The 18,172-nt window shown below is 52.4% G+C and overlaps 15 non-coding genes and 1 pseudogene across 15 annotated transcripts; all 16 read left to right on the forward strand.

Moving 5' to 3' along the window:
* The first annotated feature begins 3,181 nt into the window (after positions 1 to 3,181).
* On the forward strand, positions 3,182 to 3,298 carry LOC120040790. The gene has a single exon (XR_005475762.1). It is a non-coding gene; the product is annotated as a U5 spliceosomal RNA (small nuclear RNA).
* A 3,128-nt stretch (positions 3,299 to 6,426) lies between these two features.
* LOC120040789 lies at positions 6,427 to 6,603 on the forward strand (annotated as a pseudogene).
* Positions 6,604 to 6,973: 370 nt separating this feature from the next.
* On the forward strand, positions 6,974 to 7,090 carry LOC120040791. Its single transcript, XR_005475763.1, has one exon. It is a non-coding gene; the product is annotated as a U5 spliceosomal RNA (small nuclear RNA).
* Positions 7,091 to 9,786: 2,696 nt separating this feature from the next.
* Positions 9,787 to 9,977, forward strand: LOC120040788. The gene has a single exon (XR_005475761.1). It is a non-coding gene; the product is annotated as a U2 spliceosomal RNA (small nuclear RNA).
* Positions 9,978 to 10,356: 379 nt separating this feature from the next.
* LOC120040792 lies at positions 10,357 to 10,473 on the forward strand. The gene has a single exon (XR_005475764.1). It is a non-coding gene; the product is annotated as a U5 spliceosomal RNA (small nuclear RNA).
* A 400-nt stretch (positions 10,474 to 10,873) lies between these two features.
* LOC120040786 lies at positions 10,874 to 11,064 on the forward strand. The gene has a single exon (XR_005475759.1). It is a non-coding gene; the product is annotated as a U2 spliceosomal RNA (small nuclear RNA).
* Positions 11,065 to 11,435: 371 nt separating this feature from the next.
* Positions 11,436 to 11,552, forward strand: LOC120040793. The gene has a single exon (XR_005475765.1). It is a non-coding gene; the product is annotated as a U5 spliceosomal RNA (small nuclear RNA).
* Positions 11,553 to 11,958: 406 nt separating this feature from the next.
* On the forward strand, positions 11,959 to 12,149 carry LOC120040797. Its single transcript, XR_005475769.1, has one exon. It is a non-coding gene; the product is annotated as a U2 spliceosomal RNA (small nuclear RNA).
* A 379-nt stretch (positions 12,150 to 12,528) lies between these two features.
* Positions 12,529 to 12,645, forward strand: LOC120040794. The gene has a single exon (XR_005475766.1). It is a non-coding gene; the product is annotated as a U5 spliceosomal RNA (small nuclear RNA).
* Positions 12,646 to 13,041: 396 nt separating this feature from the next.
* On the forward strand, positions 13,042 to 13,232 carry LOC120040799. The gene has a single exon (XR_005475771.1). It is a non-coding gene; the product is annotated as a U2 spliceosomal RNA (small nuclear RNA).
* A 375-nt stretch (positions 13,233 to 13,607) lies between these two features.
* LOC120040795 lies at positions 13,608 to 13,724 on the forward strand. The gene has a single exon (XR_005475767.1). It is a non-coding gene; the product is annotated as a U5 spliceosomal RNA (small nuclear RNA).
* Positions 13,725 to 14,121: 397 nt separating this feature from the next.
* Positions 14,122 to 14,312, forward strand: LOC120040800. Its single transcript, XR_005475772.1, has one exon. It is a non-coding gene; the product is annotated as a U2 spliceosomal RNA (small nuclear RNA).
* Positions 14,313 to 14,685: 373 nt separating this feature from the next.
* LOC120040796 lies at positions 14,686 to 14,802 on the forward strand. The gene has a single exon (XR_005475768.1). It is a non-coding gene; the product is annotated as a U5 spliceosomal RNA (small nuclear RNA).
* A 404-nt stretch (positions 14,803 to 15,206) lies between these two features.
* On the forward strand, positions 15,207 to 15,397 carry LOC120040801. Its single transcript, XR_005475773.1, has one exon. It is a non-coding gene; the product is annotated as a U2 spliceosomal RNA (small nuclear RNA).
* A 375-nt stretch (positions 15,398 to 15,772) lies between these two features.
* LOC120040798 lies at positions 15,773 to 15,889 on the forward strand. Its single transcript, XR_005475770.1, has one exon. It is a non-coding gene; the product is annotated as a U5 spliceosomal RNA (small nuclear RNA).
* A 396-nt stretch (positions 15,890 to 16,285) lies between these two features.
* LOC120040787 lies at positions 16,286 to 16,476 on the forward strand. Its single transcript, XR_005475760.1, has one exon. It is a non-coding gene; the product is annotated as a U2 spliceosomal RNA (small nuclear RNA).
* The last annotated feature ends 1,696 nt before the right edge of the window (positions 16,477 to 18,172 follow it).

Below are 18,172 nucleotides of genomic sequence, written 5' to 3' on the forward strand. Positions count from 1 at the left end.
CCTGGTTCTTCTCGGGGCCTCCGCCGGCCGCCTTGCCGGTGTACACTTGCATCTTCCAAGCGTAGCTGGACTTGGCGTCGCAGGCCACCCACGACTTGATGCCGTATTTGGCCGGCTTGCTGGGAATGTACTGTCGGAAAGGACAGCGTCCTTGAGGCGAGGGAGAGGGGAGGGAGAGGAGAGGGAGAGGAGATTAGCAGCGTCATACACAGATACATAGACTGCCCGTGCTCTCTACGCTACACGTACAAACACAGATACCAGCGTCATCGTTACCGGCTCACCATCGGGGCGCACTGCGTTTACGTTACACGCAGCCGCCTCCGCCGCCCGTGCTACTGCCGATTGCTACTACTGCCGATTGCTACTACTGCCCGTGCTACTACTGCCCGTGCTCCACGTTGCTACTCTTGCCGATTGCTACTACTGCCCGTGCTACTACTGCCCGTGCTCTCTATGCTACACGTACATAGACAGATACATTGACTGCCCGTGCTCTACGCTACACGTACAAACACAGATACATAGACTGCCCGTGCTCTCTACGCTACACGTACAAACACAGATACATAGACTGCCCGTGCTCTCTACGCTACGCGTACGTACACAGATGCATAGACGGTACCTCTGAACGGGACCAGTTGTTCGTCCACCGTCACTTCGGGCCCCGGGTTGTAGAGGGCCTGCAGCCGCTCCTCCCACAGGTCCCACACCTCTCTCACGGCCGCCAGTCTGTCGGTGGCGAGTCTCGCGGGTCTCGACTGGCGGTCGTCGAATCGCAGCAGCCTCGAGTACTTGTGAAACGCCTTGAGCGGCATGGTGGCGCGGAACACGGTCCTGCCGCTCTCGGCGTCCCACAGGCTGGCCGCGGCCTCGCCTCGGGACCTGTAGACGCCGGCTAGGATCAGCAGCCCTACGTAGGCGCGCAGGTCGGTGGAGTCCATGGGTCGCCAGCCGTCGCCGTATTTTCTCACCCCCTGCAGATTCGTCATGTCCACGATGATCCTTTCTATCGCCGGTGTGACAAACAGACGGAAGGCGGACGCGATGTCGAGCGCTCGCGACGCGGCGTAGGCCGTGGGGCCCGGCGTCACGGCGGGGCAGGGCCGGCGGATGGCGCGGGGCCGGTCCGGGCCGCGATAGGCCACGGAGGACCATTTGATTTTGCCGTTTTTTGACAGCAACGTCTCCCTTTCTGGCTCTGGCTCTCTGGCTCTGTCTCGCTCTCGCTCTCTGTCTCTGGCTCGCTCTCTGTCTGGCTCTCTGTCTCGCTCTCGGCCAGCGGCCGCGTCTCCCTCTCGCTCTCCCTCCGGCTCTTCCTCCGAAGAGGAGCACGACCGCGAGGCCGAGTCGTCTTCGTAGTCGTCTGCGTCGCGCTCGGGGTTGTATTCCTCACCGTCTTCATCTTCCGAAACGTCCTCCTCTTCGGAATCGCAGTAGTCTTCTTCGTCTTCTTGGTCGACGCTGGAGGATATCTGTTCCAGGACCTGAGCCGCGCTGAAACCGGGACTGTGAGGCGTCGTAGGCGGAGGCAACACGCTCGGCGGGGTCGTATTCCTCGTCGTCGTCCTCGTCGTCGTCCTCATCATCGTCCTCATCTTCTTCTTCTTCTTCTTCTTGTTCTTCTTGTTCTTCTTGTTCTTGTTCTTCTTCTTCTTCTTCTTCTTCTTGACAATATTAGTAGGCTCTCTACGCCCTGCTTACTGTCGTAGGCGGAGGGCTCACGCTCGGCGGGGTCTTATTCCTCCTCGTCGTCGTCCTCGTCCTCATCTTCTTCTTCTTCTTCTTCTTCTTCTTCTTCTTCTTCTTCTTCTTCTTCTTCCTGACAATATTAGTAGCCTCTCTACGCCCTGCTTACGGTGGCCACGTGAATGGGACGAGGCACGCGAATGGACGAGGCGCGTGGTCGGCCCTGCCTGCTCCTTCGGGCCCTTCGGCCCCTTCGGTCCCATCCGGGACGCTCGGCTGGCCTCCCCGTGTTATAGCACCGAGGTCGTGCACTGAGTTGTTGGGGACAACTGGTCCCTGCCGGGGTCACTCAGACCCGGCCCAGACAGAGGGGAACAACTCCTAACACAGGCCCCGGGTCACTCCGACCCAGCTCAAGACAGGGGTAGGAGGGTTACAACATACACCTTGCTAACGCTGCCGGGGTCACTCTGACCCAAGCCCCCGGGACAGAGGGGAACAACTCATAACGCAGGGCCTACAACAGGGCCCGGGTCACTGTGACCCGGCCCAGACAGGGGTAGGAGGGTTACAACATACACCTTGCTAACGCTGCCAGAGTCTCTCTAACCCACACAGACACTGGGAATCGACTCGTAACGCTGGCCGGGGGTAACTCTGACCCGCCGAGGCAAGGGGAAGGTTGTGTAACAACAGCCATACCCGAAAGGCACAATTTCCACAACCAAGGGAAAGTAGTTTGTAGGGGGGCGTTTTTAGATTCGATATCCAAACTCACACGGGGCCCAAGGGCCCGGGGACAGAGGGCCGTATTCGACACAGGCCCTTGCCCGGAATGTTGAGCGTGTCAATTTTGGGGCAGGACCTTTTACTAGTATCCAGCAGGTGGTGGTGTTGGGTCACTGTGACCCCGGCCTGCCAGGGTCTCTCTGACCCACACAGACACGGGGGAAGCGACTGGTAACGCTGCCGAGGGTCACTCTGACCCCTCTGACGTCACTATGACCCCGCCCACACAGGGGCAGGGGCAGGAGGGTTACAACATACACCTTGCTAACGCCGCCGGGGTCACTCTGACCCCTCTGACGTCACTATGACCCCGCCCACACAGGGGCAGGAGGGTTACAACATACACCTTGCTAACGCTGCCGGGGTCACTCCGACCCACACACAGACACGGGCAATCAACTCGGAACTGCCCGGGGTCGCTCTGACCCGCCGAGACAACGGGAGGGTTATAAAAAAAAAAAAAAAAAAAAAAAAAAAAAACGTTGGTCAGGATAGTGAGTGAGTGAGTGAGTGAGTGAGTGAGTGAGTGAGTGAGTCTGTCTGTCTGTCTGTCTGTCTGTCTGTCTGTCTGTCTGTCTGTGACTTTTTACCCACACACAGCCCTGGAAAAGTTGTCAGAGTGGGTTGGGTGACCACCCACCCGCGAGATCCCAGCCTAGTAGTGCACAGAGTGTGTCTCGGGCCCCGACCTCTGACTTCCATACGACTCTGGTTTCTCTTCATTACGCACAAGCCTTTCGCCTTTTACTAAAGACTTCCGTGGAGAGGAACACTTATGAGTTCAAAGTATTTTTGGAAGGGCTTTGCTTCTGGCAGAGCTCGGTATAGCTTGTTTCAAGAGAAATTGACAGAGATGATGATGCCCACCCACCCACCGCCGAGACACTTTTTGCTCATGCGTTTGACTTCAATCGGACTGACCGGTGTATTTCTCCACTCCAAGTTGTCGCTAAGGGCAATTGAGTTCAAAGAGCTAGTGACTTAAAGACGCATTGGCGACTTCAAAAAAAAAAAAAACACCCGCATGTCTGTCTGTCTGTCTGTCTGTCTGTCTGTCTGTCTGTCTGTCTGTCTGTCTGTCGCCAGGGAAAGGTTGGGTGGGTGGGTGGGTGGGTGGGTGGGGGGTGGGGGGGAGAGGAGGAGGAGCCACCTTTTGCCGAACCGCCAAAGTCTGCCGAGACCCCCGGGTGCCCGGCGGGTGCAGGGTTCCATTTGTGGGTTATCGCTTCTCGGCCTTTTGGCTCAGATCAAGCTTGGTACCGAGGTGCCCCAGAGCTCGCTGAGTCAGAAGGTCGAGGGAAGCCCGGAGGGAGGAAAGTTTATTGTTTTTGGTAAAAGAGGTTGGTTTTCAAGGATATTTTTTGGTGGCAATTGAAAAGAGAGGCTTTTTGGTGGGAAAGATGGAAGGGAGAAAAGAAAGAAGAGAGGTTCCAGGGATAGGGTTGGCGAATACCTTAAGATTTATATGGAAGGAGAAGGAAGTAGAGCCATGGGGGAGAGAGATGTTCGGGAGGACCATCTTGATGGAGACTCTGAAGTTAGGGGTAAAGGAGGTTCTGTGCCTACAGAGTAACCCATTGGAGAAGGCTTTTGAAGTGACGTTATACACGGAGGGAAAATATGAGGAGATCAGGAAGAAGGTAAAGGATCTGGAAGAAGCAAGACCCCTGTGCCACTATGAGGTGATCAGCCTGGCAAGGAGAAATTTAAGGGTGGTCACAGTCACAATGTACAATCCACATGTGAAAGATGAGGATGTGAGGGCTTATCTGGGGAGGTACGCTGACAACATTTCCTCAGCGAGGTACCTCAGGGACTCCCTGGGATACTGGACAGGGAGGAGAGGGTTCCAGGTCCTTCTTAGGGAGGACCCGAAGGGTTTGGATGGTTACCTCCATCCTCCAGCAATGTTCTCCCTGGGGGCTGATAGGGGGACATTATTTTATGCCCGTCAGCCTCCTTTTTGCAGGCGTTGTATGGCCTATGGCCATACCCTCGCCTCGTGCAGTGAAAGAAAGTGCAGGTTCTGTGGGTCTGGTGGGCACGAGGCGAGGGACTGTGCCGAGCCTAAGACATGCCACGGGTGTGGCTCAGGGGCGCACCTGTGGCGGGACTGCCCCGCCAGGCGGAGGTCATACGCGTCTGCAGCAGGGGGGGGAGCGAGAGCTGGGGATGGGGGTAGAAGAGGAGAGGAGCGCGCAGGAGGGGGTGGCAGAGGAGGAGGAACTGTACCGAAGGAGACACAAAGAGAAGAGGAGAAAGAGAAGAAGAGGAACGAGACAGAAGGAGTGGTGGTTGGGACAGAAGGAGTGGAGGACGGGACAGAAGGAGTGGAGGTCGGAACAGAAGGAGTGGTGGACGGGACAGATGGAGTGGGGGCTGGGACAGAGGGAGTGGTGGCCGTGTCAGAAGGAGTGGTGGACGGGACAGATGGAGTGGGGGCTGGGAGGGAAGGAGTGGTGTGTGAGATAGAAGGAGAGGTGGTTGGGATGGAAGGAGAGGTGGTAGGGGCAGAGGGAGGGATGGCCGGGATGGAGGGGGTCAGAGTAGAGGAGGAGGAGAAAGAGGCAAAAAGAAAGGAGGAGAAGGAAATATTAAGGGAGGAGGGGAATGTGGGAAGGGAGATGATGGATAGACTGGTCTACGGGAAAATAGAAGAATATAGGAAGGAAAAGGGGGTTTTGAAAGAAGGGGAATTGAAGGATATAGGGTGGAAATTTAGGAGGGAGGTGTTAGACATGGAGGGAGAGGATTTTGATAGGCAGGTGTCGAAATATGAGGGAAAATTTGAAAAGGAGATGAGGAGGGAGGGGTTGTATAAAGAGATAGACAGGGTAAGGGGGAAATATAAAGAATGGCAGGAAATAGAACATGAAGGTAGGATGGGAAAAATGGGTTATTACGCAAGGTGTGATAGGGAAGAAGAGAAGAAAGGAGAAGACGGAAAGAGGGTTTGGAGGGAAGGAGAGGAGGAGGGGAAAGAGGGAGAAGAGAGGAAGGAAGCAGAAGTAGAGGATTCGGAAATGGAGGTAGAGACAGGGGGAGAGGAGAGGAAGGAAGAAGAAGGGGAGGAGTTGGACATGGGAAGGAAAAAGGAAGTCCTTCGAATGATAAGGGAGAGGATAGAGAAGAAGGGGCCGGTAAAGGGTTGGAGGGAAGGGGAATTTGAGAGGGTGAAGAGAGAATTTGAGAAGGTGGTTAGGGAGAAGTTTTTGTCTGGGGATCAGGAGGGTAGGGTGGGGACAGAAGGAGAGGTGGAGGGGGAAGAGGGAGGAAAAGGGGGGAAAAGGAAGGGGAAGGGGATAGAGGAAGGTAGGGTAGAAGAGAGGAGGGTGGAAGAGCAGAAAAGGCTAGTATATGGGAGAATGTTGGAGATGGAGGACGGGAAAAAGTCGATAGAAAATTGGGGGAAGGAGGAAAATAGTCGGAACTTGGAGAGGTGTAAGATGGAGGTTAGGATGATGGGGAATAGAGAATTTAGGATGGAGCTTGTCAGATATGATAGGGTGTTTGGGGAGGAGATGAGGGAGAAGGGATTGTATGTGGAGAGGGATAGGGCAAGAGAAAAAAGTGGTTCTTTGGTGCATATCCAAAAGAAGAAGAAGAAGAAAAAGGGGGAGACTGTGGACAATGGGAAGGGGAGAGGAGGGGGGGGGGGGGAGGGGGGGAGGGGGAGGGGGCAGGACTTTCGGGTGTTTCCTCTTTTCTTTCTACCTTTTCCTCCTTAACACCTATAGGTCAGGGACAGGGAGATGGCCCTGGGTGACATTTTTGGTATGGTGGGTAGATGGGAGAGGGGAAGGGGAGGGAGGATGTTCCCCTAGATGTTTATTTGATTGGGTATGGTTATTGTTTAAATTGCGGATAGAGTTTTTTTGTTTGATGGTTAGAGAAATATATTTTGAATTTGTGAAAATACGGGAGATTATTGTTGGTTTTTGAAAGGTAATAAATATTTTATATAAAAAAAAATCTGTTCTTATCAGTTTAATATCTGATACGTCCCCCATCGGGGGACTACATATTAAATGGATTTTTCGAACAGGGAGTCGGAAATGGGGCTTGCTCCGTCCGCTCCACGCATCGACCCGGTATTGCAGTACCTCCGGGAACGGTGCAACACATTCCTCCCGTTGTCAAGGAAAGAAAAAAGAAAGAAAAAACATCCAAAGTGAAAGTAGGGCGAAGCGCTCTTCGTGGGTTCCCCCGTTTCCCGCCATTTTACTTAAAAAAAAAAAAAAAAAAAAAAAAAAAAAAAAACGTTGGTCAGGATAGTGAGTGAGTGAGTGAGTGAGTGAGTGAGTGAGTGAGTGAGTGAGTGAGTCTGTCTGTCTGTCTGTCTGTCTGTCTGTCTGTCTGTCTGTCTGTCTGTGACTTTTTACCCACACACAGCCCTGGAAAAGTTGTCAGAGTGGGTTGGGTGACCACCCACCCGCGAGATCCCAGCCTAGTAGTGCACAGAGTGTGTCTCGGGCCCCGACCTCTGACTTCCATACGACTCTGGTTTCTCTTCATTACGCACAAGCCTTTCGCCTTTTACTAAAGACTTCCGTGGAGAGGAACACTTATGAGTTCAAAGTATTTTTGGAAGGGCTTTGCTTCTGGCAGAGCTCGGTATAGCTTGTTTCAAGAGAAATTGACAGAGATGATGATGCCCACCCACCCACCGCCGAGACACTTTTTGCTCATGCGTTTGACTTCAATCGGACTGACCGGTGTATTTCTCCACTCCAAGTTGTCGCTAAGGGCAATTGAGTTCAAAGAGCTAGTGACTTAAAGACGCATTGGCGACTTCAAAAAAAAAAAAACACCCGCATGTCTGTCTGTCTGTCTGTCTGTCTGTCTGTCTGTCTGTCTGTCTGTCTGTCTGTCTGTCGCCAGGGAAAGGTTGGGTGGGTGGGTGGGTGGGTGGGTGGGGGGTGGGGGGGAGAGGAGGAGGAGCCACCTTTTGCCGAACCGCCAAAGTCTGCCGAGACCCCCGGGTGCCCGGCGGGTGCAGGGTTCCATTTGTGGGTTATCGCTTCTCGGCCTTTTGGCTCAGATCAAGCTTGGTACCGAGGTGCCCCAGAGCTCGCTGAGTCAGAAGGTCGAGGGAAGCCCGGAGGGAGGAAAGTTTATTGTTTTTGGTAAAAGAGGTTGGTTTTCAAGGATATTTTTTGGTGGCAATTGAAAAGAGAGGCTTTTTGGTGGGAAAGATGGAAGGGAGAAAAGAAAGAAGAGAGGTTCCAGGGATAGGGTTGGCGAATACCTTAAGATTTATATGGAAGGAGAAGGAAGTAGAGCCATGGGGGAGAGAGATGTTCGGGAGGACCATCTTGATGGAGACTCTGAAGTTAGGGGTAAAGGAGGTTCTGTGCCTACAGAGTAACCCATTGGAGAAGGCTTTTGAAGTGACGTTATACACGGAGGGAAAATATGAGGAGATCAGGAAGAAGGTAAAGGATCTGGAAGAAGCAAGACCCCTGTGCCACTATGAGGTGATCAGCCTGGCAAGGAGAAATTTAAGGGTGGTCACAGTCACAATGTACAATCCACATGTGAAAGATGAGGATGTGAGGGCTTATCTGGGGAGGTACGCTGACAACGTTTCCTCAGCGAGGTACCTCAGGGACTCCCTGGGATACTGGACAGGGAGGAGAGGGTTCCAGGTCCTTCTTAGGGAGGACCCGAAGGGTTTGGATGGTTACCTCCATCCTCCAGCAATGTTCTCCCTGGGGGCTGATAGGGGGACATTATTTTATGCCCGTCAGCCTCCTTTTTGCAGGCGTTGTATGGCCTATGGTCATATCCTCGCCTCGTGTAGTGATAGAAAGTGCAGGTTCTGTGGGTCTGGTGAGCACGAGGCGAGGGACTGTGCCGAGCCTAGGGCATGTCATGGGTGTGGCTCAGTGGCACACCTGTGGCGGGACTGCCAGGCTAGGCGGAGGTCATACGCGTCTGCAGCTGGGGGGGGAGCGAGAGCGGGGGATGGGGGTAGAAGAGGAGAGGAGCGCGCAGAAGGTGGTGGCAGAGAGGAAGGAACTGTACCAAAGGAGTCAGAGAGAGAAGAGGAGAAAGAGAAGAAGAGGAACGGGACAGAAGGAGTGGTGGCTGGGACAGAAGGAGTGGAGGCCGGGACAGAAGGAGGGGAGGCCGGGACAGAAGGAGTGGTGGCCGAGATAGAAAGAGTGGTGGCTGGGACAGAAGGAGTGGTGGTCGTGACAGAAGGAGTGGTGGACGGGACAGATGGAGTGGTGACTGGGACAGAAAGAGTGGGGGCAAGGACAGAAGGAGAGGTGGCCGGGATGGAAGGAGTGATGGTTGAAGGAGAGGAGGTCGGGGTAGAAGGAGAGATGGTCGAAATGGAAGGAGTGGTGGTTGGGTCAGAAGGGGAGGAAGGGAAGGAGGGAAAAGGAGAGAAAAGGAAGGAGAAGGGGATAGAGAAGGGGGGTGGGAGGAAGAAAATAGGTAGGACAGAGGAGGAGAAGAGAAGAGCAGTGTATGGGGCATTACGGGAGAGGGAGGAGGATATAGGGCCGAGGGAGACATGGGGGAAGGAGGAAAATGAGAAGGCTGCTGGATATTCTGCCAAGTGGTTTAGGAAGATGGGGGAGGAGGATTTTAGGAGGGTGCTTGAAAATTTGGAGAGGAGATTTGGAGAGGAGATGAGGGAGAGGGGTTTGTATGAGGAGGAGGATAGGGAGAGGGAGAGAGAGAGAATGGTCCCCTTGGGGTCGATTCAGAAGAAGAGGAGGAAGAAGAGGGAGGAGACTGTGGATAGCGGGAGGAGGAGAGATGGTGGGGAGAGGGGGGGAGAGGGAGAAGTGGCAGGACCTTCGTGGGCTCCCTCTCCTTCTTCTTCTTTCACACCGCTGGAGGAGTTGAACCGCCAGGTGATGGCACTAAGCAGGGGGATGGAGGGAGGTACAGGATACCTGTATGGGGACATAGGGTCCTCGGTCAGTAGTTTGGACGAGGGTGAAGGGATGGCTTTGAGGGTGGGACAGAGGAAGGGAGATGGCCCTGAGTGACATTTATGTGTTGGTGGGTAGATGGGAGAGGGGAAGGGGAGGGAGGATGTTCCCCTAGAGGTTTATTGATTTGGTTTTTGCTATTGTTTAAGTTTTTGATGGATTTTGTTAAAGAAATATAGTTTGAAATTATGTAAATTGGAAGATTTGAGTTGGTTTTTATGTAAAAATTGAAGATGTGAGTTGGTTATTTAGTAGGTTATTGAGAATGATTTTGTTGGTTAAAGAGATATGATTTGAAATTATGTAAAAATGGAAGATTTTTGTTGGTTTATGGAAGATAATAAATAAATATTTTATATTTTTTATATAAAATAATAAAAAAAAAAAAAAAAATCTGTTCTTATCAGTTTAATATCTGATACGTCCCCCATCGGGGGACTACATATTAAATGGATTTTTCGAACAGGGAGTCGGAAATGGGGCTTGCTCCGTCCGCTCCACGCATCGACCCGGTATTGCAGTACCTCCGGGAACGGTGCAACACATTCCTCCCGTTGTCAAGGAAAGAAAAAAGAAAGAAAAAACATCCAAAGTGAAAGTAGGGCGAAGCGCTCTTCGTGGGTTCCCCCGTTTCCCGCCATTTTACTTAAAAAAAAAAAAAAAAAAAAAAAAAAAAAAAAAACGTTGGTCAGGATAGTGAGTGAGTGAGTGAGTGAGTGAGTGAGTGAGTGAGTGAGTGAGTCAGTCTGTCTGTCTGTCTGTCTGTCTGTCTGTCTGTCTGTCTGTCTGTCTGTCTGTCTGTGACTTTTTACCCACACACAGCCCTGGAAAAGTTGTCAGAGTGGGTTGGGTGACCACCCACCCGCGAGATCCCAGCCTAGTAGTGCACAGAGTGTGTCTCGGGCCCCGACCTCTGACTTCCATACGACTCTGGTTTCTCTTCATTACGCACAAGCCTTTCGCCTTTTACTAAAGACTTCCGTGGAGAGGAACACTTATGAGTTCAAAGTATTTTTGGAAGGGCTTTGCTTCTGGCAGAGCTCGGTATAGCTTGTTTCAAGAGAAATTGACAGAGATGATGATGCCCACCCACCCACCGCCGAGACACTTTTTGCTCATGCGTTTGACTTCAATCGGACTGACCGGTGTATTTCTCCACTCCAAGTTGTCGCTAAGGGCAATTGAGTTCAAAGAGCTAGTGACTTAAAGACGCATTGGCGACTTCAAAAAAAAAAAAACACCCGCATGTCTGTCTGTCTGTCTGTCTGTCTGTCTGTCTGTCTGTCGCCAGGGAAAGGTTGGGTGGGTGGGTGGGTGGGTGGGTGGGTGGGTGGGTGGGTGGGGGGTGGGGGGGAGAGGAGGAGGAGCCACCTTTTGCCGAACCGCCAAAGTCTGCCGAGACCCCCGGGTGCCCGGCGGGTGCAGGGTTCCATTTGTGGGTTATCGCTTCTCGGCCTTTTGGCTAAGATCAAGTGTAGTATCTGTTCTTATCAGTTTAATATCTGATACGTCCCCCATCGGGGGACTACATATTAAATGGATTTTTCGAACAGGGAGTCGGAAATGGGGCTTGCTCCGTCCGCTCCACGCATCGACCCGGTATTGCAGTACCTCCGGGAACGGTGCAACACATTCCTCCCGTTGTCAAGGAAAGAAAAAAGAAAGAAAAAACATCCAAAGTGAAAGTAGGGCGAAGCGCTCTTCGTGGGTTCCCCCGTTTCCCGCCATTTTACTTAAAAAAAAAAAAAAAAAAAAAAAAAAAAAAAAAACGTTGGTCAGGATAGTGAGTGAGTGAGTGAGTGAGTGAGTGAGTGAGTGAGTGAGTGAGTGAGTGAGTGAGTCTGTCTGTCTGTCTGTCTGTCTGTCTGTCTGTCTGTCTGTGACTTTTTACCCACACACAGCCCTGGAAAAGTTGTCAGAGTGGGTTGGGTGACCACCCACCCGCGAGATCCCAGCCTAGTAGTGCACAGAGTGTGTCTCGGGCCCCGACCTCTGACTTCCATACGACTCTGGTTTCTCTTCATTACGCACAAGCCTTTCGCCTTTTACTAAAGACTTCCGTGGAGAGGAACACTTATGAGTTCAAAGTATTTTTGGAAGGGCTTTGCTTCTGGCAGAGCTCGGTATAGCTTGTTTCAAGAGAAATTGACAGAGATGATGATGCCCACCCACCCACCGCCGAGACACTTTTTGCTCATGCGTTTGACTTCAATCGGACTGACCGGTGTATTTCTCCACTCCAAGTTGTCGCTAAGGGCAATTGAGTTCAAAGAGCTAGTGACTTAAAGACGCATTGGCGACTTCAAAAAAAAAAAAACACCCGCATGTCTGTCTGTCTGTCTGTCTGTCTTGTCTGTCTGTCTGTTCTGTCGCCAGGGAAAGGTTGGGTGGGTGGGTGGGTGGGTGGGTGGGTGGGTGGGTGGGTGGGGGGTGGGGGGGAGAGGAGGAGGAGCCACCTTTTGCCGAACCGCCAAAGTCTGCCGAGACCCCCGGGTGCCCGGCGGGTGCAGGGTTCCATTTGTGGGTTATCGCTTCTCGGCCTTTTGGCTAAGATCAAGTGTAGTATCTGTTCTTATCAGTTTAATATCTGATACGTCCCCCATCGGGGGACTACATATTAAATGGATTTTTCGAACAGGGAGTCGGAAATGGGGCTTGCTCCGTCCGCTCCACGCATCGACCCGGTATTGCAGTACCTCCGGGAACGGTGCAACACATTCCTCCCGTTGTCAAGGAAAGAAAAAAGAAAGAAAAAACATCCAAAGTGAAAGTAGGGCGAAGCGCTCTTCGTGGGTTCCCCCGTTTCCCGCCATTTTACTTAAAAAAAAAAAAAAAAAAAAAAAAAAAAAAAAAACGTTGGTCAGGATAGTGAGTGAGTGAGTGAGTGAGTGAGTGAGTGAGTGAGTGAGTGAGTGAGTGAGTGAGTGAGTCTGTCTGTCTGTCTGTCTGTCTGTCTGTCTGTCTGTCTGTCTGTGACTTTTTACCCACACACAGCCCTGGAAAAGTTGTCAGAGTGGGTTGGGTGACCACCCACCCGCGAGATCCCAGCCTAGTAGTGCACAGAGTGTGTCTCGGGCCCCGACCTCTGACTTCCATACGACTCTGGTTTCTCTTCATTACGCACAAGCCTTTCGCCTTTTACTAAAGACTTCCGTGGAGAGGAACACTTATGAGTTCAAAGTATTTTTGGAAGGGCTTTGCTTCTGGCAGAGCTCGGTATAGCTTGTTTCAAGAGAAATTGACAGAGATGATGATGCCCACCCACCCACCGCCGAGACACTTTTTGCTCATGCGTTTGACTTCAATCGGACTGACCGGTGTATTTCTCCACTCCAAGTTGTCGCTAAGGGCAATTGAGTTCAAAGAGCTAGTGACTTAAAGACGCATTGGCGACTTCAAAAAAAAAAAAACACCCGCATGTCTGTCTGTCTGTCTGTCTGTCTGTCTGTCTGTCTGTCGCCAGGGAAAGGTTGGGTGGGTGGGTGGGTGGGTGGGTGGGTGGGTGGGTGGGGGGTGGGGGGGAGAGGAGGAGGAGCCACCTTTTGCCGAACCGCCAAAGTCTGCCGAGACCCCCGGGTGCCCGGCGGGTGCAGGGTTCCATTTGTGGGTTATCGCTTCTCGGCCTTTTGGCTAAGATCAAGTGTAGTATCTGTTCTTATCAGTTTAATATCTGATACGTCCCCCATCGGGGGACTACATATTAAATGGATTTTTCGAACAGGGAGTCGGAAATGGGGCTTGCTCCGTCCGCTCCACGCATCGACCCGGTATTGCAGTACCTCCGGGAACGGTGCAACACATTCCTCCCGTTGTCAAGGAAAGAAAAAAGAAAGAAAAAACATCCAAAGTGAAAGTAGGGCGAAGCGCTCTTCGTGGGTTCCCCCGTTTCCCGCCATTTTACTTAAAAAAAAAAAAAAAAAAAAAAAAAAAAAAAAAACGTTGGTCAGGATAGTGAGTGAGTGAGTGAGTGAGTGAGTGAGTGAGTGAGTGAGTGAGTGAGTGAGTGAGTCTGTCTGTCTGTCTGTCTGTCTGTCTGTCTGTCTGTCTGTCTGTGACTTTTTACCCACACACAGCCCTGGAAAAGTTGTCAGAGTGGGTTGGGTGACCACCCACCCGCGAGATCCCAGCCTAGTAGTGCACAGAGTGTGTCTCGGGCCCCGACCTCTGACTTCCATACGACTCTGGTTTCTCTTCATTACGCACAAGCCTTTCGCCTTTTACTAAAGACTTCCGTGGAGAGGAACACTTATGAGTTCAAAGTATTTTTGGAAGGGCTTTGCTTCTGGCAGAGCTCGGTATAGCTTGTTTCAAGAGAAATTGACAGAGATGATGATGCCCACCCACCCACCGCCGAGACACTTTTTGCTCATGCGTTTGACTTCAATCGGACTGACCGGTGTATTTCTCCACTCCAAGTTGTCGCTAAGGGCAATTGAGTTCAAAGAGCTAGTGACTTAAAGACGCATTGGCGACTTCAAAAAAAAAAAAAACACCCGCATGTCTGTCTGTCTGTCTGTCTGTCTGTCTGTCTGTCGCCAGGGAAAGGTTGGTTGGGTGGGTGGGTGGGTGGGTGGGTGGGTGGGTGGGTGGGGGGTGGGGGGGAGAGGAGGAGGAGCCACCTTTTGCCGAACCGCCAAAGTCTGCCGAGACCCCCGGGTGCCCGGCGGGTGCAGGGTTCCATTTGTGGGTTATCGCTTCTCGGCCTTTTGGCTAAGATCAAGTGTAGTATCTGTTCTTATCAGTTTAATATCTGATACGTCCCCCATCGGGGGACTACATATTAAATGGATTTTTCGAACAGGGAGTCGGAAATGGGGCTTGCTCCGTCCGCTCCACGCATCGACCCGGTATTGCAGTACCTCCGGGAACGGTGCAACACATTCCTCCCGTTGTCAAGGAAAGAAAAAAGAAAGAAAAAACATCCAAAGTGAAAGTAGGGCGAAGCGCTCTTCGTGGGTTCCCCCGTTTCCCGCCATTTTACTTAAAAAAAAAAAAAAAAAAAAAAAAAAAAAAAAAACGTTGGTCAGGATAGTGAGTGAGTGAGTGAGTGAGTGAGTGAGTGAGTGAGTGAGTGAGTGAGTGAGTGAGTGTCTGTCTGTCTGTCTGTCTGTCTGTCTGTCTGTCTGTCTGTGACTTTTTACCCACACACAGCCCTGGAAAAGTTGTCAGAGTGGGTTGGGTGACCACCCACCCGCGAGATCCCAGCCTAGTAGTGCACAGAGTGTGTCTCGGGCCCCGACCTCTGACTTCCATACGACTCTGGTTTCTCTTCATTACGCACAAGCCTTTCGCCTTTTACTAAAGACTTCCGTGGAGAGGAACACTTATGAGTTCAAAGTATTTTTGGAAGGGCTTTGCTTCTGGCAGAGCTCGGTATAGCTTGTTTCAAGAGAAATTGACAGAGATGATGATGCCCACCCACCCACCGCCGAGACACTTTTTGCTCATGCGTTTGACTTCAATCGGACTGACCGGTGTATTTCTCCACTCCAAGTTGTCGCTAAGGGCAATTGAGTTCAAAGAGCTAGTGACTTAAAGACGCATTGGCGACTTCAAAAAAAAAAAAACACCCGCATGTCTGTCTGTCTGTCTGTCTGTCTGTCTGTCTGTCTGTCTGTCTGTCGCCAGGGAAAGGTTGGGTGGGTGGGTGGGTGGGTGGGTGGGTGGGTGGGTGGGGGGTGGGGGGGAGAGGAGGAGGAGCCACCTTTTGCCGAACCGCCAAAGTCTGCCGAGACCCCCGGGTGCCCGGCGGGTGCAGGGTTCCATTTGTGGGTTATCGCTTCTCGGCCTTTTGGCTAAGATCAAGTGTAGTATCTGTTCTTATCAGTTTAATATCTGATACGTCCCCCATCGGGGGACTACATATTAAATGGATTTTTCGAACAGGGAGTCGGAAATGGGGCTTGCTCCGTCCGCTCCACGCATCGACCCGGTATTGCAGTACCTCCGGGAACGGTGCAACACATTCCTCCCGTTGTCAAGGAAAGAAAAAAGAAAGAAAAAACATCCAAAGTGAAAGTAGGGCGAAGCGCTCTTCGTGGGTTCCCCCGTTTCCCGCCATTTTACTTAAAAAAAAAAAAAAAAAAAAAAAAAAAAAAAAAACGTTGGTCAGGATAGTGAGTGAGTGAGTGAGTGAGTGAGTGAGTGAGTGAGTGAGTGAGTGAGTGAGTGAGTGAGTCTGTCTGTCTGTCTGTCTGTCTGTCTGTCTGTCTGTCTGTGACTTTTTACCCACACACAGCCCTGGAAAAGTTGTCAGAGTGGGTTGGGTGACCACCCACCCGCGAGATCCCAGCCTAGTAGTGCACAGAGTGTGTCTCGGGCCCCGACCTCTGACTTCCATACGACTCTGGTTTCTCTTCATTACGCACAAGCCTTTCGCCTTTTACTAAAGACTTCCGTGGAGAGGAACACTTATGAGTTCAAAGTATTTTTGGAAGGGCTTTGCTTCTGGCAGAGCTCGGTATAGCTTGTTTCAAGAGAAATTGACAGAGATGATGATGCCCACCCACCCACCGCCGAGACACTTTTTGCTCATGCGTTTGACTTCAATCGGACTGACCGGTGTATTTCTCCACTCCAAGTTGTCGCTAAGGGCAATTGAGTTCAAAGAGCTAGTGACTTAAAGACGCATTGGCGACTTCAAAAAAAAAAAAACACCCGCATGTCTGTCTGTCTGTCTGTCTGTCTGTCTGTCTGTCGCCAGGGAAAGGTTGGGTGGGTGGGTGGGTGGGTGGGTGGGTGGGTGGGTGGGTGGGGGGTGGGGGGGAGAGGAGGAGGAGCCACCTTTTGCCGAACCGCCAAAGTCTGCCGAGACCCCCGGGTGCCCGGCGGGTGCAGGGTTCCATTTGTGGGTTATCGCTTCTCGGCCTTTTGGCTAAGATCAAGTGTAGTATCTGTTCTTATCAGTTTAATATCTGATACGTCCCCCATCGGGGGACTACATATTAAATGGATTTTTCGAACAGGGAGTCGGAAATGGGGCTTGCTCCGTCCGCTCCACGCATCGACCCGGTATTGCAGTACCTCCGGGAACGGTGCAACACATTCCTCCCGTTGTCAAGGAAAGAAAAAAGAAAGAAAAAACATCCAAAGTGAAAGTAGGGCGAAGCGCTCTTCGTGGGTTCCCCCGTTTCCCGCCATTTTACTTAACCCTCCCGTTGTCTCGGCGGGTCAGAGCGACCCCGGGCAGTTCCGAGTTGATTGCCCGTGTCTGTGTGTGGGTCGGAGTGACCCCGGCAGCGTTAGCAAGGTGTATGTTGTAACCCTCCTGCCCCTGTGTGGGCGGGGTCATAGTGACGTCAGAGGGGTCAGAGTGACCCCGGCGGCGTTAGCAAGGTGTATGTTGTAACCCTCCTGCCCCTGCCCCTGTGTGGGCGGGGTCATAGTGACGTCAGAGGGGTCAGAGTGACCCTCGGCAGCGTTACCAGTCGCTTCCCCCGTGTCTGTGTGGGTCAGAGAGACCCTGGCAGGCCGGGGTCACAGTGACCCAACACCACCACCTGCTGGATACTAGTAAAAGGTCCTGCCCCAAAATTGACACGCTCAACATTCCGGGCAAGGGCCTGTGTCGAATACGGCCCTCTGTCCCCCCATCGGGCCCTTGGGCCCCGTGTGAGTTTGGATATCGAATCTAAAAACGCCCCCCTACAAACTACTTTCCCTTGGTTGTGGAAATTGTGCCTTTCGGGTATGGCTGTTGTTACACAACCTTCCCCTTGCCTCGGCGGGTCAGAGTTACCCCCGGCCAGCGTTACGAGTCGATTCCCAGTGTCTGTGTGGGTTAGAGAGACTCTGGCAGCGTTAGCAAGGTGTATGTTGTAACCCTCCTACCCCTGTCTGGGCCGGGTCACAGTGACCCGGGCCCTGTTGTAGGCCCTGCGTTATGAGTTGTTCCCCTCTGTCCCGGGGGCTTGGGTCAGAGTGACCCCGGCAGCGTTAGCAAGGTGTATGTTGTAACCCTCCTACCCCTGTCTTGAGCTGGGTCGGAGTGACCCGGGGCCTGTGTTAGGAGTTGTTCCCCTCTGTCTGGGCCGGGTCTGAGTGACCCCGGCAGGGACCAGTTGTCCCCAACAACTCAGTGCACGACCTCGGTGCTATAACACGGGGAGGCCAGCCGAGCGTCCCGGATGGGACCGAAGGGGCCGAAGGGCCCGAAGGAGCAGGCAGGGCCGACCACGCGCCTCGTCCATTCGCGTGCCTCGTCCCATTCACGTGGCCACCGTAAGCAGGGCGTAGAGAGGCTACTAATATTGTCAGGAAGAAGAAGAAGAAGAAGAAGAAGAAGAAGAAGAAGAAGAAGAAGAAGAAGAAGAAGATGAGGACGAGGACGACGACGAGGAGGAATAAGACCCCGCCGAGCGTGAGCCCTCCGCCTACGACAGTAAGCAGGGCGTAGAGAGCCTACTAATATTGTCAAGAAGAAGAAGAAGAAGAAGAAGAACAAGAACAAGAAGAACAAGAAGAACAAGAAGAAGAAGAAGAAGAAGATGAGGACGATGATGAGGACGACGACGAGGACGACGACGAGGAATACGACCCCGCCGAGCGTGTTGCCTCCGCCTACGACGCCTCACAGTCCCGGTTTCAGCGCGGCTCAGGTCCTGGAACAGATATCCTCCAGCGTCGACCAAGAAGACGAAGAAGACTACTGCGATTCCGAAGAGGAGGACGTTTCGGAAGATGAAGACGGTGAGGAATACAACCCCGAGCGCGACGCAGACGACTACGAAGACGACTCGGCC

The sequence above is a fragment of the Salvelinus namaycush genome, unplaced genomic scaffold, assembly GCF_016432855.1.
Source record: "Salvelinus namaycush isolate Seneca unplaced genomic scaffold, SaNama_1.0 Scaffold3797, whole genome shotgun sequence".
Lineage (NCBI taxonomy): Eukaryota > Metazoa > Chordata > Actinopteri > Salmoniformes > Salmonidae > Salvelinus > Salvelinus namaycush.